Source organism: Strongylocentrotus purpuratus, unplaced genomic scaffold (assembly GCF_000002235.5).
Source record: "Strongylocentrotus purpuratus isolate Spur 01 unplaced genomic scaffold, Spur_5.0 spur5_scaffold_13, whole genome shotgun sequence".
In the NCBI taxonomy this organism is placed as follows: domain Eukaryota; kingdom Metazoa; phylum Echinodermata; class Echinoidea; order Camarodonta; family Strongylocentrotidae; genus Strongylocentrotus; species Strongylocentrotus purpuratus.
The window spans coordinates 3,948,488-3,967,195 of NW_022145598.1; the positions used below are offsets into that span (position 1 = coordinate 3,948,488).

Here is an 18,708-nt window from a genome sequence, read left to right on the forward strand (position 1 = left end):
ATGAAATTCTAATTAGTAAATTATCATATTTTGGAGTCAGAGGCATCGCTCTTAGTTGGTTTAACTGACAGGAAACAATATGTATCCTTGAATGGAATTAACTCAAGTCATCAAACTATATCCTGTGGAGTCCCTCAGGGATCCCTTCTTGGCCACTTCCTTTTTAATTATACATTAATGATTTTCATTTTTCATCTGACGTCCTATCATTCATTTGTTTTGCAAATGATTCAAGTGTATTTTTTCTCATAAAACTCCTGAAATGTTATTAAGAAACATTTAATAGTGAATTAAATAAAGTTTCTTTGTGGATCCGTGCAAATAAGTTGTCTTTGAACCTTCAAAAGATAAACTATATGCTTTTTAGTAATTCCCTAATAGACTTACCTGGAGTCGTACTTTTTGATGATGCTATTATTGTGAGGGTAACTTCCACCAAGTTTCTTAGGTTACACATTGATGAGAAGCTGACTTGGCCATCATATTGTAGTAATATAGTTATGTCTAAAAATATTGGTGTAATTTATAAATTACGTTCTTTTGTGCCACAAGAAACTTCGCTTATTTTAAACTCTACTCTGATTTTGCCTTATCTTAATTATGGAGTGTTGGCATGGGGGAAGTCACTAAAAACGCAACTAAATAAGATACTTGTCGCTCAGAAAAGGGTGATTAGAATTGTTTTTAATGTACATTATCGTGCTCATACTAATGTTTTGTTTCATAGTAATAAACTATTAAAGGTAGAAGATATCTATCTCTTGCTGTTAGGCTCAATCATGTATGATTTTGAAAATGGTACTCTGCAAAATGCGTTAGTACAGCTATTTAGAAAGAACAGTCAAATTCACAGTTATAATACAAGACATGCAACTGCACTCCATATACCGCATGTAAGAGCTGCCTTTGCTTTGAATACATTAGCTTGTATTGGTCCCAAATTTTGGATCTCACTTCCTATTGATGTAACTCGCTCTATCAGTGTCTCTGTTTTTAAACGCAAACTGAAATTACATTTATTGAGTAATTATGCTGAAAGTATTTAATGTAATAACTATGTCATCACATATGAATTGGTATGTAATTTTTTGTTCTTGCATCATTCCCACGTTTAATTGTTTCTAGTTTGTTAAGGTAGTTTAGTTTTAAGTATTTTTTTTCTGCAAAGTAATTAAAGCATTCAGGTATTATATTCTGTTTGGGGACCTTGCTCTTACAAGCCCAAGCTTCTATAAGGTCTCATTTTTCGTTCATGTAGAGAACATGATCTTACATAAGTACATTTTTATAGAATTTCTTTAGTTAATAACAAGAGTTGTATGTTGAACATTACTATTGCACTTCAAATTATGTTTGTTATATTGATAATCTGCTGTTCCGGTGTCTTACAAGCCCAAGCTTCTATAAGGCCCCCCTTTCTTTCATGTACAGAACATGATCTTACATAAGTAAATTTGTATAGAATTTCTTTAGTTAATAACAAGAGTTGTATATTGAACATTACTATTGCACTTCATATTATGTTTGTTAGTTTGATAATCTGCTGTTTCAGTTACTTTATTCGAAATTCTATGTACAAATGTTTGTGAAAGAAGAAATAAAATGAACTATGAACTATGAATGAAATGAAGTAAAAGATATTTAAACAATTCTCACCATTATTGCCTGTAACGTTATACGCTCGTTGCTTATTGGTCGTTCCAAAGTGTTGTCACGATCCAATTAAGGCGAGATTTTGTTTTACTATCTTTTTTTTTAAATTATGATAAGGAGTGTTTACATAGTAAAACTGTGACTAGATGCCGTTTACACTCTTGTGCCTAATATTCAATTAATCAAAAACAGTTTAATGATAATAATAATTATTATTATCATTATAATATTGTTGAAAATAATAATATTGATGATAATAACAGTAATAATAATAATAATGATAATAATGACAATAATAGTAATAATAATAAGTGGCCATGGTAATAACGCTATTTTGTATCATTAAATATAGGTATAATTATGTGTTGGAAATCCCTAAAAATTGCCCCGACTTTTAGATCTTTTGGCCTTAAACATGGTTTACTTTTTTCTCCTGAATAAAACCTTACCCATATTCTCGATCATTATTAATGCAAATCCCAGATGTAATTTTTTTTTTTAATCCAAAGTGCTATGTAAAACAAGGTTACCATTTTCTGCCAAATTGTCCCAGGACCCTTTAGAATGGATATGGGCAAAGAGGCTTGAGATGCTCGTACACCCCCATCCTAACCAAATCTGAGTTACCCTTCCCCGACTGGGTTAATTAAAGCCCACCTTCCTTTTAAGTTTACAAAATGTAACTATGAGGTGAAGGGGACATAACCAACCCAGGGGGGGGGGGGGGGGTCGGTATACCTTTTTGAATGGGGCATGTCGGACCAAATTTGACAAAACATGCATCAAGAAGTTAGCGAAAACCAACCAACCAACCAACAGAACCCCATATGTCATCAATCAGTTTCTGAGATTGGTGACAACCTAGATTAATTCCAAATTTGCCGACATAAACATTTAAGTGGGGTGTAATCTTCCCTAGCTTTTTTTTTAAATATAGCCTACTTGCCTCTATGTCTGAATACATTTGACAGAGGCCACACAAAAAAAACGAAACGGTTATTAAAACAGGCGATTAAGTTCATAAAAGATAGGATATGACTATCTTCTAATGTTTGCCGCGTAAAACACCACCTTCCATCAAAATAGATCTCACAGATTTCTTGATCTCCTGATCTCGGATGACCTCAAGAGGTCTTTCCACATCTCAGCCACCTCTAAAAAGGCCCACCAACCATGGGCGTCAATCCGAGCTTAAGCATGAGAGGGACACAATCATTTTTATTTTTTTGCCCGATTCGTGAGGAAATATTTAGCGACAATGGGTTTGCCTCTAAATCTTGTCAAGTACTTTTGCCATCGATGGCGTCGATATTGTGCATCTCGTGACCATTGGCCTCATGACTATTGACCTCTTGACCCGGTCGAACATAAGCCATCTGATCCTTGTTGACCACGCATCTGAAGACGTCGAACCTCCTAGGAATATAACCTCTCTTGAAGACGATGTCCGTGGCGTAGGAGACAGCAACCAGAGTAACGAAGGACACAATGGAAGAGAAGGTGCGGAAAGGGAACAGCTGACCAAGCTCCTCGTCGTAGAACGGGTAGTGGATGGCGGCGGGGAGATTGAGAGCGGGTTCGCCGCCAGTCAGCCTCAGAAGAAGGCCCAGGGTGAACGCGGCGGCCGAGCCATAGGTGTTGGATTTCTTGACGTGGATGACACACACGAATTGCGGGAAAAGCACGACGTAGACGAAATCTGAACAAAGGATGAAGAGGACATAGATGGACTCGACAGTCAGCGCCATGACGGTGGCGATGGTTGCGACAACGATCACAGCAGCACGGATTGCCCATATCATTTCACGCTCAGAGGCCTGAAGGGAAATGTGAGAGAAGTTTCAGCGTTTTTATGGTGGAACATAAATATTTGTCAGGTTTACACAATGTATAAGAACTGGAAATAAGAACTAAAAAGACTTCTTATCAAGGCTGAGAACTCTTAGCGGATCTTAACCAGGCCTTCACCCTCAGATTGAGAGTCAAGTGAATGAACAAATAAAATAATCACCACACCTAAGAACTGGCCATTCTCGAAAAATCGGGGTGGAGGGGGGTGGGGGTACTTAGATTTTAAAATTGATAAGAGATCGAGAAAATCTCCAAAATTCTTCTGATCTATTGCCACTTTCCGTTGCTCTGAAGATATTCTTGTATACTTTTCTGACAGACATGGAGCTGTCTACCTTACACGTTATTTATGAAAGTTTATTAAAGGCAGTCTAAAAATATTATTGTAGACTTATCTGACAAAACAAATGCCCTCGAGGTGATTTCTCGAAAGTAGTTGCGATCGTGTTGGCGATGTTTATCTCATAAACTTATGAAAGAAGATTAAAAGATGCATCAAATTTCCAGATTGTCTTCGATCAAGTACCACTCACCGACGGCCTGAAGATATTCTTGTAGATGTTTCTCACGAACATCGAGCTAGAGGCGAGCACGGACGAGTCGGTCGATGACATCACAGCGGCGGAGATGGCCCCCAGGCCGAGGAAAGCGACGACGGGAGGGGTGAGGTACTGGATGACGGCGGGAAGAACGATGCCAGGAGTCTCGTAAGGGTCTGTTCTATTAAGGTTGATGCCTGTCAGTGACCAGTCTTAACAAATATTGAAAGTTTGAAATTATAATCATTTTTCTTGTATGGCCTGTCGATAGCCTATTTTATTGTTTATGCATTCTCTGAACAATACCATTGAACATAATAGAATAATGAATAACACAACCAAATTATTATACTTTGAAAATAGAATATTATTTAATGAATAATACCACCAGATATTAACATAAAGTGAATGAGAATGGCTCGGGAATGACAATTATAATATGAATTGTATATTATTATCAGTATTTACCTGTACTAGCCCCGACGGCACCCATGATGTATGCCGGGATACTGAGAATAAGGCATCCCAACGCTGCTCCTAAGGAGAGGTTACGGGCGAGGTCGGGGGTCTTGGCCGAAAGGGCCCGCTGGTAGTAAGCCTGCCAGGGCACCCCACCGAAGATCTACATAACAATACGAGACTGATCATGAGTGTTGGCAACCCCCATAAAATTCTTGATGTATCTTTGTTCTAACAACTTTTATTTCATATAGAAGAACTTCGCGCCTTTGAATGTTTTTCTGAAACAGATATATGGTGCCATACAAAAGCTGTTCATCATCATCATCATCATCATCATCATCATCAACTTGCTAACATTAAATGGGAATTAATCTTAAACTACATGTTAATTTTAGTTTGTAGGCCATTTAAAACAAAGTTGGGGTGTGGGGGTGCGACACCCCCCCCCCCCCCATCTGTCAGGATATTGTCGGTAAAATTGCGCTGCCGTCGGGAAAAAAGAAAGGGGGAGGGGAAAAGAGAGGGAAAGGGAAAGAAAAGAAAAACAGGAAAAGGAAAAGAAAGAAAGAAAGGAAAAGAAAGGAAAGAAAAGGGAAGAAAGAAAGAGAAAAAAGAAAAAGAGGGAGGAGAGGAAAGAAAGGAAAAGAAAGAAAAGAAAGAAAGGAAAATATCAAGAAAAAATAGTAAAAGGGAAACAAAAGAAACGGGAGTGAAAGAGAGGAGAGAGAGGGAGGTAAGAGCCTGAGAGAGGAAAAGTGGGAGTAAAAGAGAGAAGGGGGTTGTTGGGTGGAGTCGTCTCGTCGAGGGAGCAAGAAAAACACGGGTGAATATGTTGTTGTTTCGGGTCAGCTGTGTCGGTATCTTGCTCAAACCTCGTATAATCTATCAATGCAGAAGTTTGAAGTCGGTGAGATGTATAATGTCGGTCGGCCGACAAGTTTCTTTTCCCTACGAACTGTGACTTTTTATCCACTGTGACGACTTTGAGAGTGACTACAACTACTATTTTCTCGAAGTTTCACCATCCTATAATATCAGCTAAAAGGTCTAAAATTTTCGGGGAAACTAAATTCAAAGAAGGATTAAGAGTCAACAACGGTATAACGAATCGTCTTCCTTTCTCTAATATTTGGATGAAACGCCAAAGCTTCCGCGCTTCGCGCGGGTGGGAAACAACTGAATTCAGACAATTAGGGCTTGTTAAGAGTCGAAAACGGTACAAGGTAACGTCTGCTTTTTCTCATAATTTAATGAAACGTCAAAGTTTCATTAATCATATAAGTCGAGAACAGTAGAACGAATCGTCTACTTTCTCTTACAATTTAAGGAAACGTCAAAGCTTCCGCGCTTCGCGCGAGAGGGGGAAACTGAATTCAGACAATTAGGGCTTATTAAGAGTCGAAAACGGTAAAACGAATCGCCTTCTTTCTTTAATAAATTAATGAAACGTCTTCGCTTCCGCGCTTTGCGCGGGAGGGGGAGAACTGAATTCATATAACGATTAAGAGTCGAAAACAATACAACGAATTGTCTGCTTTTTCTCATAATTTAATGAAACGTCAAAGCTTCCGCGCTTTGTGCGGGAGGGGGAGAAACGGAATTCAGACAATTAGGGTTAATAGTAAAGAACGGTACAATAAATTGTCTTCTTTCTATAATAATTTGATGAAACGGCAAAACTTCCGATCTTCGCGCGGGAGGGGGAAACTGAATTCAGACAAGGATTCAGAGTCGATAACGGTACTACAAATCGTCCTCTTTTCCTAATAATTTAACGAAACGTCTAAGCTTCTTCACCCACCTCCCTTAGGGAACTCGCGCTTTGCGTGCTCTTTAAGTAAGTGATTCGCTTGCTCACTACCGCCCCTCCCTAAAATAAGATCCTAGCTACGCGCTTGCATTAAAATATATAGCTATGATGCTGACTAAGTTGACGAAATAATCTGTATATTTTTGTTGTCGACGAAAATGATCATTTGCGCACACGCAAGTACTCTAGATAGTTCATAGGAAACACAATTTAGTCTTCGGCCCCGGGTTTATAGGGTAGATATTGGGACATTTAATTTTGTCGGTAATTGGTGGCTACTTTTGTCGGTAATCGTCGGTCTCTACACCCCCCCCCCCCCCCAACTGAAAAAGGTCTAGCGACGCCCCTGAATGTATCTCTTCTTCAGAATCCTTCGTCTTTCGCGGCTCTGAGAATGTTCAGTAAGTCGCCATTGTGTTTTCATATGGCCCGCTATTGCGTATTGCGTACGTATGTTTCCCTGCTGTAAACTGTAAAATGATCACTGCAGATCACATCGTTTTCCTGTCGTACTTGTACTTTTTGTCCAGAAATGTCTCCGTGCACCTTCAGAGCTGCTACCTATAGCTTGGATATTTCATTGCGATTGTGTTCATCTGGAAACCGATGTGACGATATCCCCTTGGTTTTCAAGGAACAATTATTACAACCAAACACTTGGCAGTACACCATGTTTGACGTGTATTGCATATAACGCACGCACCGCGCGCTACATCAGTTCTCCTTGCGATACGTCACAACCCGGATGGTTTGAATCGAAATTTCTACAAAATGGCAGCTTCCTTAGGGAGCAGACGACATCGTAAATATGGCGAAGTAGGGTCTCTTTATTGTACTTGCAAGACGATATTATTTGGCCGACAGCAATGTTTTTATATCAAATGAAACGTTGTTTTATTCTCTTTGTCATCATAATGCTTCATATTCGAGGGGTTAATTCCCCTTTAAGTACCAGTCCATGATTTCGTCATGCACAGACACGTGACAGGTCATAATTAACACAATTGCAAAAACTTCGAGAAATCAACATATAGCAATAATGTCCAGATTACACGTCATGATAATAACATAATTATGCAAACATTGAAATGAATGTCATTGTCATGTTCACACAGTTCACACAATAGGCATGATCGGTGACGCAAGATGCTATTGAAATTGCCTTCGGTTGATTTTTTTCAGTTTTTTGCGATCGCATTATAAATATATAAATGAATAAATTATGAATACATTAAATAATAAATATGTTGATAAAAGAATAAAATAAATGGATGGACGAATAAATAACTAAAGAAATGAATAAACACAAAATATGAAGTAATTCGTGCAAATGCTATGAAGACAAACAAATGAATAATTAGTTAAACAATAAATGAGTACATGAATAAACAGACAAACACAAATAATTTCCTTACAGTTTATGAACTTACAATCAAGAAACAGTTGTCGATCCATTGTCCCATGAGTCTGTTGTCCCACTCTCCAACCCAGCGGTCTAACGTCTGTGGTAACGGCGTCACCGCTTCGTGGGTCAGAGCGAAAGGTACACAAAACCACTGGAAAAACACAGAATTATAATAAATGGGTATAAGCATATGATAATTATAAGTTCCATAGCGCTACATCAAGGCGGTTCACAAAACGAATTCTTCGGTCTCCTTTTTTTAGAAATATTTTGAATATAACACAATAGCCATGATCAGACGTGGCTTCCTAGTAGTAGTAGGCGTTTTCTTCCTGCAGCAATAAATATTCCATAAATATTTAACTTACACCATTATTTGTCCATACGCTCTTACTCGGACCATCTTGCCACGATTAAGTTAACACGACCTTCCACCGACCCAGTCTAAAGCTATGGTCACAAATCAGAGCAGCGACCGACCGATTAGTAGCCTGCTCGGTCGCTGCTGGAGTTAGGCATCGCCCAACGATTTTTTTTTATTTATTTTTTTTGATGAAGTCGAGCAGGCTGTAGAGCCATAGCGATGCCTGGGCGGTGTCCGGTCGATTTCCCGTCGGTCTCCGGTCAATTTTAGGTCAAATCTGGCCGAAATCGGAGAGCTTCTTCCGGCGGCGTCCCGGCAGTGACCGACCGATGACCCACCGATTTTAAAGAAATTGCCCGGCAGCTGGTCGGTGATCGGCGGGGCGCCAAAATACGCTCGATGCCCCGGCGTTCGCTACCCGGACACTGACCTAATCGAGCGTTCGCCGTCGAGCGATTTAGGTCAAAAATCAAAGCCGATAGGTCAAAGGTTGCTAACCGATTTTGAACTCGCCGCCCAGTGACCGACTGATCTCCCAGCGGCGACCGGGCGGCGACCGAGCGGCAAACGCTCAGCAGCCTTTGACCTAGCGGCTTAGATTTTTGACCTTAATCGCTCGATTAGGTCGGTGCCCGGGCACCGAGCATACTTTGGGCGGCGAGTGAAAGTGAGCAGGCCCGAATTTTATCTCCGCGCTAAAACTTCTAGCACCGACCGAGCGATGCCCTAAAAACAAGCGGTGCCCAGGCGGCCGCTGCTCGGTGCCTGGGCGAAATTTGGCTCAAAACTCGACGCCCGGCCGCCGAGCAGGCTGCTTTTAGGTGATGTGACCATAGCTTTAATACTCAGCGTAACTTCCGGAAGTGGTGGCGCCCGCACTATTCGACCTCAACCAAGCTTCCGCATCTAAATTGCGCGAAATTTAATTTACATTTTCGATTGTAAACAATCATTTTCCTTAACCATTCAGAAAATAACTCTAAAGGCATCAAGAATGTGGTAAACACTTAAGGTTTGACCCCGGAAGTTTTACATTTTAGGTCATACAACACCCTTGTAAAAGGTCACAGATGCTCCGAGTGGCAAGTGAGAGCATCCATACGGTCAACTTACGCTACCCTCTAGTCGTGTTAGCGCGTTACTCCTGGAACAATCCAGGAGTAAATCAGTCGGCGTAAAGGTCGGCGTAGCTAACAAGACTATCGTTAAGACGGTCACTACGCCGACCGTACCATATTTACGCCGACTAGCTCTAAACACGACCTTTACACCGACCAAAATTGCCATCGTGTGAACACGACTAATGTCAAGATCATGATCAGTAGCGTCGTGTTAGTCCAGCCATTTAGAGTGCGTTGACATCATGGGTACCGGTTTAACTCGGTGGATTACAGGGGAAGTCCACCCTGATATTAACTTGGTTTTAATAAAAGCAGAAAAATGGGAGAAACAAATAAGTGAAAGTTTGAGCACTATCCAATAAAAGATAAGAAAGTCATGAACGTTGGAACTTGTCATTAGTGTAACACAAATTGGTAAACCTGTGACGTGTCATGCAAGTTCCTCTACAGTATCTCTGTACTGAAAATGGCATAAACTTTTCTTTTCTTAGTTATTAATGACGGAATATATGTGTTTTATGCAGGGTTTGTATAAAAAGATATTTTCAATTAAAAATCATTTTAAGGTTGAATTTATATATTAAAATGTTTTAAGGGGGAAATAGAGATTTTTGAAGTTTTTAGTACATGTCAATTGGGAGGTAAGCTCGCAAGATACGTAACAGAGTTGCCAATTTGTGTTTGATTAATACACCAGTTTACGGTTGTATCAGTGCGCATGCGCAGACAGTTGACCTCGGGTCATTGGCCCTGAAACAAAGCCAATGACCTGAGGTCAGTGGTATTTATGCGTAAATTAAGATTGCGCCCATGCAAATGATGATGTGTGCGCACAATGCAGCGCGTAGGCAGTGATATCATCATAATTTGCATGGGCGCAATCTCAATTTACGCATAAATACATGACCTCTAGGTCATTGGCTTTGTTTAAAATGGCGCACACAACCGTAAACTGTTGTATTGCAACTTCAAAAATACATAACTTTCTACTTTCCAATCAGTTGATCAAACGTTCACCGACCCGTTTCTATCATTTTCTGCTTCTATTAAAGCCAACTCAATATCAGGGTGGACTTCCCCTTTAAATGCGGACCAACAACGCCATCGATTACGGGGGGCGGAGGGCCCCATCGTATGTTTCTCGTCCTTTTTCCCCTCTCCCTTTTTAAAAATAAACTTCAGACTCCCTTTCTGTTAAACAGGAGTGCCAGGTATGAGCGATTTAAAATAAATATTATTATTATTATTTTCATTGTTATTATTATTACAGCAATAATAATAACAATGAAAACAATAATAATTGATAACTACTACTACTACTACTACTACTACTATACTGCTTCTCCTCTACTCCTTCTACTAAAATAATAAGTATGGATGACATACCAAACCAACAAAGATGCAAGCTAGTTGAACTATGTCTGTGTAAGCCACGGCGAAGAGACCACCGAAGAGGGTATAAGACGCGGCGATACAGGCTGATAGGATGACGGAGAGGTTCTGATCCAACTCCAGTATGACACTGATCGTTGATCCTAAGAGAGAAAGAGAGAGAGAGAGAGAGAGAGGGGGGAGGGATGGGTTGAGAGGGAGGGATGGAGAGATAGAGAGAGAAAAAGCAATGAAGAGAGAGAGAGAGAGGTTGAAGGGGAGAACAACTGAGTGAGCAGTGGCAGATTTAGTGGGGGTCACCCGACTCGTGCACATTTTAAAGGTCCGATGGCATACGTTAAATCAAAACACATACAAAACAATAAACAAATTAAAAAACAAAAACAAACAACAAACAAAAATCGAATTGGTGACTATAAGCGAGACAGATCACCAGCAATGAATCAGTACTGGTGGATATACGGGGATACAACAGCCCATGTCCCTTATAATAAAAGAGAAGGTTGAGTTCTGGGGAGAGGTCAAAAATAATTTGTGAGCGTTATCATTGTTATTATGAAAGTGTGGAAGAACATCAAAGAAAAAAGGTTCCCTGAAAAACGTGGCTCTTAAAGTGTAATATACGCTTCATATTTGCTGTTATAACACAGAGCTCAGTCCTTTGTTGCGCGCAGTTGCGCAAAACTTGCGGCGGTTACTTTGCGGCGGTTAACCGCACCACATCCGAACAAGCCTTTAGTCGTGTGCGCCCTGTATGCTTACCTAAAGCAGCCAATATGGCGGCACACCAGAGCAGCTCCCCCGTGATCGCTGACAAAAAGATGATCCCTCCCATACGATTACCAAACTTCTCTTGGAACGGATCAATCATTGTCACATAATTCGCTGCTCGCATCTGTTTAGCAAAGAATAGGCCATCTGCAAAATGGATGGAGATAGGGGAGACATGTCCATTACAACTTTTGAAAGAAAGTTCATGTAACGTATCAACTCCATCATGTTCATTTGGAATTGTCGACCTATCCAGGGGTGGCGATCCCGGGGGGACTGGGGGACACGTCCCCCGCCTCCCCCCCCCCCCCCTCGATTTTTTGTTTTAGGGGGGATCGTCCCCCCTAAAAATTTGAAATAGTGCCAAAAAAACGTATAGCAAATACTGACTAAAGACTGCAACAAACTTTGAGGCTCTGGAGGGCCAAAGAGGGCAGCGTTTAGACAAATAAAAATGCAAAAATCTTCTCGCTCGTTCGCTACGCTCCCTCACATAATATCCTTCAAATGGTACGGGTAAATATTATAAAAAAAAGTGAAGTGTGAAAAAGTATATTGCTTGTTTTTTTTTACTATAGTATTGCTAATGAAAGTTTTCAAAAACCTCTGAGGGGATAGTTACTTCCGTCACCTTCAGCCCTCTCGTATAATGCTCCCTCGCGCTTGCGTACTAATGGGGTGGGGGAGTTCCCCCCCCCCCCCAATAAAATTCAAACGTGGTTTATTTCTTATTCAATATCAGTGATTTACGAACGTTGCTGAAATAGCATGATTTTTCAAGCTTCCTATAAGGCGGGCCCCTGGATGTTTATCTGACAGTAATTAAATGCCTAAAACCCCTGAGCTTCCGGGGGCTCTGCTCCCTGGACCCCACCAAGGGCCCTAAGGCGGACCCCTGCTTGCACATATGACCGTAATTAAATGTTTAAAACCCCTGAGCTTCCCTTATAAGTCGGGCCCATGGATGCTCATTTGACCGTAATTAGATGCCTAAAACCCCTGAGCTTCCACGGGCTCTGCGCCTGGACCCCACCAAGGGCCCTAAGGCGGCCTCTGGATGCTCATCTGTTCATAATTCAATGCCAAAACCCGTGAGCTTCCAGGGGCTCCGCCCCTGAACCCCACCAGGGCCCTTATAAGTCGGGCCCCCTGGATGCTCATCTGACCGTAATTAAATGCCTAAAATCTATGAGCTTCCGGAGGGCTCCGCCCCTAGGTACTCATCTGATCGTACATGAATTCATAAAACACAAGAGTTTCAAGGGGCACCGCCCCTTGACCCTCGTAACATATAATAGTGGTGATGCGGATTTTTTTGTACCCCCCCCCCCAAAAAAAAAAACCGTTTTTTATTTATTGCGCCACTGCTCTCCCGTCCCTCGCATTTCGTCCCCCCCCCCCCCCTCCCCGGTCATCAAAAGAAATCACCGCCCCTGGAGGTATGTACAGCGTGCGTGTGTGTTTGTGTATAAGCGTCCTGGTACTCGTGTAAAGTATACTTACTTATGAATATACTGAGACTGTATCCCCACGGTGCCTGAGCCCAGACGAGACCCCACCCTGGTGTGAACACGACTTCCGCTGTTCCATTGATGTAGCCTCCTCCCACCCAGGTGGCTGTCATAAAGTAAGTAATCATAACACAGGATTAATATCAAGCACAACGATATTTATTTATAATAATAATGATGGTAATAAATGGGATTACAGTGTAACAGAGGGGGTGGTGGGTTGGGGTGTGGCGTAGATTCGGCTGCAATGTCGGTAATTGAGGGTGTCACTCCCCAAAATCTTGTTTTCGAAAAAATGAAATTGATGATGATGAGGATTACGATGGTGATGAATATTATAATAATAATAGAGGCTTTAGAGATCCCTGATGTGAGAACATAATAACTGGGTAGTGGGCACACTGTGGTGTAATTGATTCTAGACTCTCATATAAAAAAAAGTCCTGGGTTCGATTCTTGCTCGGTGCTTACATCCTTGGACAACGTCCCTCTCGGACCATGTCCCTCTCGACCCTGGTGTATGAAATGATATGGTAATGATAATTGCAGGGCCTTGGACCATGTCCCTCTCGACCTTGGTGTATGAAATGATATGGTAATGATAATTGCAGGGCCTTGGACCATGTCCCTCTCGACCCTGGTGTATGAAATGATATGGTAATGATAATTTCAGAGGCTTGTACAGTGTCCCTCTCGACCCTAGTGTATGAAATGATATGGTAATGATAATTGCAGGGCCTGGGACCATGTCCCTCTCGACCCTGGTGTATGAAATGATATGGTAATGATAATTGCAGAGGCTTGTACAGTGTCCCTCTCGACCCTAGTGTATGAAATGCTATGGTAATGATAAATGTAAGGCCCGCAGGAAGAGCTGTTAAGATACTGATGTGGCTATCTTGGGCAACAGCATCTAGGGTATGGCAGGCGCGGATCCAGGATTTCTTAGGGGGGGCCCCAAAATTATGCGAGCCAAATATTGGTACATAATGGTGACCAGCAGTGATGTAATTAGGGGGTGGGTGCAGGGAGGGGCGTGTTTCCACCCACCCTCCTCCGCGAAGTGCGGAAGCTTTGACATTGCAATAAATTATTAGAGAAAGAAGATGATTCGTTTTACCGTTCCCAAAAATAATCCTCGTCTGAATTATGTTCCCCCCCCCCCCTAGCGCGGAAGCTTTAACGTTTCATTCAATCATTAGAGAAAGAAGACAATTCGTTGTGTCGTGTTATCGACTCCTAATCTTCGTCTAAATTCAGTTTTCCCCCTCCCGCGCGAAGCGCGAAAGATTTTTTAGAGAAAGAATACCAATCGTTGTAACGTTCTCGACTCTTAATCCTTGTCTGAATATCAAAAATGTTCTTTGTCTACACCCTTTTCTTCATACGTCCTCTTCCTTTTCACTCCTATTTTTTTTTGGCCGGCGGTTTTTGGGGGACCATACTGCCCCCCTGGCTACGCGCCTGCGGTCAGATGAACATATTATGTTGATACCTTGTCCGCCCCCGGAAGGTCAGGGGTTTAAGGCAATAATTTACGGTCAGATTAGCACTCAGGGGTCCGCCTTAGGGCCCTAGGCGGGGTCCAGAGGGCAGAGCCCCGGAAGTTCAGGGGTTTTAGGCATTTAATTACGGTCAGATGAGCATTATTTTGATACCTAATTGTGACACTGGCAGGTCCCTAATTGGCGTCGGGTTCAGGGGTCGGAGCCCTTGGAAGCCCAAGGGTTTTAGGCACTCAATTACTCTACCTCATCGTATGGGAAATGTTGTTTCCACAGAGTTTTTGGATAATCTAATTACAAAAATAATGATAGCATTCAAGAGAGTGCGTTTCTATCTACTAGTGGGTGTTTTTAAAGTTTTTAATTTAGGCACAGGCTTTGGAGTTATAGTTTAATGGATTTTGTCTGACATTTTCTTGGGTTATGTAAAATGGATTTCAAGTTTAAAGATAATAGTCACGTTTGTATAGAGCTCCTATGTGTCTAAACGCCTTACATATTACCCCGGTCATTGGATTCCATTGCTAACAAAAAGTCGTGTATAGGTTTACTAGGAGATCCTCTCCGAAGCCGCTATCAATGTTATTGGAGACAGTCGAGTTATGGTACGTTGTTCCTTAATCATGGTCTATATAGCTTTTTGAGCAAATGCTGAACCGTGTATAATATTTTGATTATGATCTACGCGTAAAAACACATACACATATCAACATATAATTTAACTCGTGATTAAAAATGTGGATTCTCTATACCTTCACATTTTGTCTCATTTACATATAGATAGAACTTTTCTTGGCCACAGAAACCAACTCTCCTTTAAACACAAGTACCATATGGTATTACTTTATCTCCCATGTAAATGAGACAAAATGTGAAGGTATAGAAAATCCACATTTTTAATCACGAGTTAAATTATATACACATATCAACATATAATTTAACTCGTGATTAAAAATGTGAATTTTCTATACCTTCACACTTTGTCTCATTTACATATAGATAGAACTTTTCTTGGCCACAGAAACCAACTCTCCTTTAAACACAAGTGCCATATGGTATTACTTTATCTCCCACGTCATTGATGGTTATTAGGTGGTTATTTTACCTGACTGCTTAAAAAGCATAAATGCTTGTAAGTAAGCAACCAGACGGCCGACCAGGCGCGGATCCAGGATTTCTTAGGGGGGCCCAAATTTGAAATTATGCAAGCCAAATATTGGTACGTAATGGTGACCAGCAGTGATGTAATTGGGGGGGGGGGTGGGTGCAGGGAGGGACGAGTTTTCCCCCTCCCTCCTTCGCGAAGCGCGGAAGCTTTGACATTTCAATAAATTATTAGAGATAGGAGACGATTCGTTGTACCGTTCCCAAAAATAATCCTCGTCTAAATTATGTTCCCCCCCCCCTCACGCGGAAGCTTTTATGTTTCATTAAATCATTAGAGAAAGAAGACGATTCATTGTGTCGTTATCGACTCTTAATCTTCGTCTAAATTCAGGTTCCCCCTCTCGCGCGAAGCGCGGAAGATTTTACGTTTCATTAAATTATTAGAGAAAAAAGACGAATCGTTGTAACGTTTTCGACTCTTAATCCTTGTCTGAATTTCAAAATTTCTTTGTCTACTCCCTTTTTCTTTTCACTCCTCTCTTTTTTTGGCCGGCATTTTTGGGGGACCACCCCCACTGCCCCCCTGGCTATGCGCCTGCGGTCAGATAAACATATGTTGATACCTTGTCCGCCCCGGAAGCTCAGTGGTTTAAGGCAATAATTTATGGTCAGATTAGCACTCAGGGGTCCGCCTTAGGGCCCTCGGCGGGGTCCAGGGGCAGAGCCCCCGAAGTTCAGGGGTTTTAGACATTTAATTACGGTCAGATAAGCATTATTTTGATACCTAATTGTGACACTGGCAGGTTACTAATTGGCGTGGGGTTCAGGGGTCGGAGCCCCCGGAAGCCCAAGGGTTTTAGGCACTCAATGACGGTCAGATGAGTATCAAGGGGCCCGCCTTAGGGCTCTTTGTCGGGTCCAGGGGGCAGAGCCCCCGGAAGTTCAGGGGTTTTAGGTGTTTAATTACGGTCAGATGAGCATTTTTGATACCTTATTATTTTGTGACACCGGCAGGAAACTATTTGGCGTGGGGTCCAGGCGGCAAAGCCCACAGAAATCAGGGGTTTTAGGCATTAAATTACCAACAGATGAGCATCTAAGGGCGCGCCTTAGGGCCCTAGGTGGAATCCAGGGGGCAGAGCCCTCGGGGTTTTAGGCATTTAATCATGGTCAGATGAGCATATTTTGATACCTCATTATAATGTGACACTGGCAGTTAACTATTTTTTTTTTCTTGCTCTCTTTCTTTCTTTATTTATCTCTTTAATATACTTTTTCAAAAAAGTGGGTAGTGTTGGGGGGTGGGGGTTCGAGGATCCCGATCCCCGCCGTTCCGCGAGCCCTGACATGTAGGCATCTCAAGAAGCATTTCCTTGCCTGGCTGTAAATTTAGGAGTTTTTCATTTTCCAACAAACGCATAAAAAAGTAAAAAAAATAAAAAATATACTTAAAATTATGTCATTTCAGCATTATTTGTAAATCACCGTTATGGAATTAGAAATAAACCACGTTTGAATTTTATTTCCCCAAAGCCCCCCCCCCCCCCTCCCCTATCAGTACGCCAGTGCCCCCCCCCCCCCCCGATCTACACCTTGTTGGCGGGAAAATTGCAACTGATATCCCTTACCTTTCTTCATTCTCTTTCTTTTTCTTTCCCTTTCTCTCCTCTTTTCCTTTCCCTTCCCTTCCTTCTTTCTCTTTTATGTTTGCTGGAGGAGGGCAAGGTAATTTTGGCCCCACCCCGCTCCACACACTGTTGGCGGGATTAACCGCAACTGATCTCCCTTTCTTTTCTACTTTTTCTTTCTTCTTCCTCTTTTTTGTTCCCTTTTAGCTCTCCTCTTTTAAGACAAGGGCCTTTTGTCCCCCCCCCCCCCCCGATCCACAATCTGTTGGCGGGAAAATTGCAACTGATATCCCCCTTCTTTTGTTTTCTTCTTCCTCTTTTTTCCTTCCCTTTATCTCCTCTTCTTCTTTTATCTTTCCCTTTCCTTCCTTCTATTTTTATTTTTTGATTGGGGGGAGGCAACAGCCTGGGAGGCAAGTCCTTTTGCCCCACCTCCCCGATCTCCTTCATCCCTCTTTTCCTTTCTTCTTCGTCTTCTTTTTTCCCCTTTCTCTCCTCTTTCCCTTTCCCTTCTTTTCCCTCTCTCTGTCTCCTTTTTTTTTGCGGGGGGGCCAAGGCCCGCTCGGCCCCCCCCCCTGGATCCGCGCCTGGGGTATGGGGTGAAGGGCGTGTCCACTGACCACACCCGTTCTATACTCACCAATCATCGTGAAGAGACCTACACCCCAGCCGAAGTCCCGGTTGCCCACCATGACCCGCTCGGTGTTACTGTCACCACGTTTCTTCCTTGAGGCCCAGATGCCCACGGCTAAGATGACCAGATAGAAGAAGACCATCCCCGCTACCCCTCCCCAGTGGACGGCCATGGTTGAGATAGACTGAGGGAATAGATAGGAACTTATCTTTCATATATATATCTCAAAACCAGCCCCATTTAAGATGACATGTAATTAGAATCATTAGAATACCATTCCCAAATGAGTGAGCATAGCCATTTAACAATAAATGAGTCTCTGAAAGAAATTTGCAAAAATGAGGCATCTGGCCATTCAAATGCTGATGAACATTTTCTACTTTCATTTTCCATAGAGTAAAATTCAAACAATAGAAGAAAAAAAATCATGAGAAACACAACTTAGAAGCATCTTGACTGTGCTTGTCATAAGCAGTCCTGAGACTACAGTTGACTTCCATAACTCTATCCTCCTCATTGCCTCTCATTCTTTGTTTTCAACGTACCAAGAATATCTTACATAATTATGCACATGTTCATTAATAATCGAATGGCTACTTGCTCCATTTTTACAATTTTCTTTATCAGACTATCTAATGGTTAAATCATATAAACCATATAAGCGTGAAAGTTATAAACTCTTAATTGATATTGGTCGTGTTGGTAGAGTATTGATTTTCCTTTAATTTGGAATATATTTCTTTAATTTTATTGACAGTTAATATGAACATTTTGAACAAAAACGAGTGTCGAGTTACTTTTTATGCTGAGTGCATTTCATGATATAAATAACAATTAGGAATATGCAGTTCAGCCCGGCAGCTGAATTCTTTTGGTGGGACTGGGGTTGAATGTTGCACCTTAACTGTGTATACTTCTTTTTGTTACCAGCATTGGATAAGTACCATGCTGGTGT

General features: G+C 41.7%; 1 pseudogene; it reads right to left on the reverse strand.

Moving 5' to 3' along the window:
• Window positions 1-1,969: 1,969 nt before the first annotated feature.
• Window positions 1,970-18,314, reverse strand: LOC581701 (annotated as a pseudogene).
• Window positions 18,315-18,708: the final 394 nt, after the last annotated feature.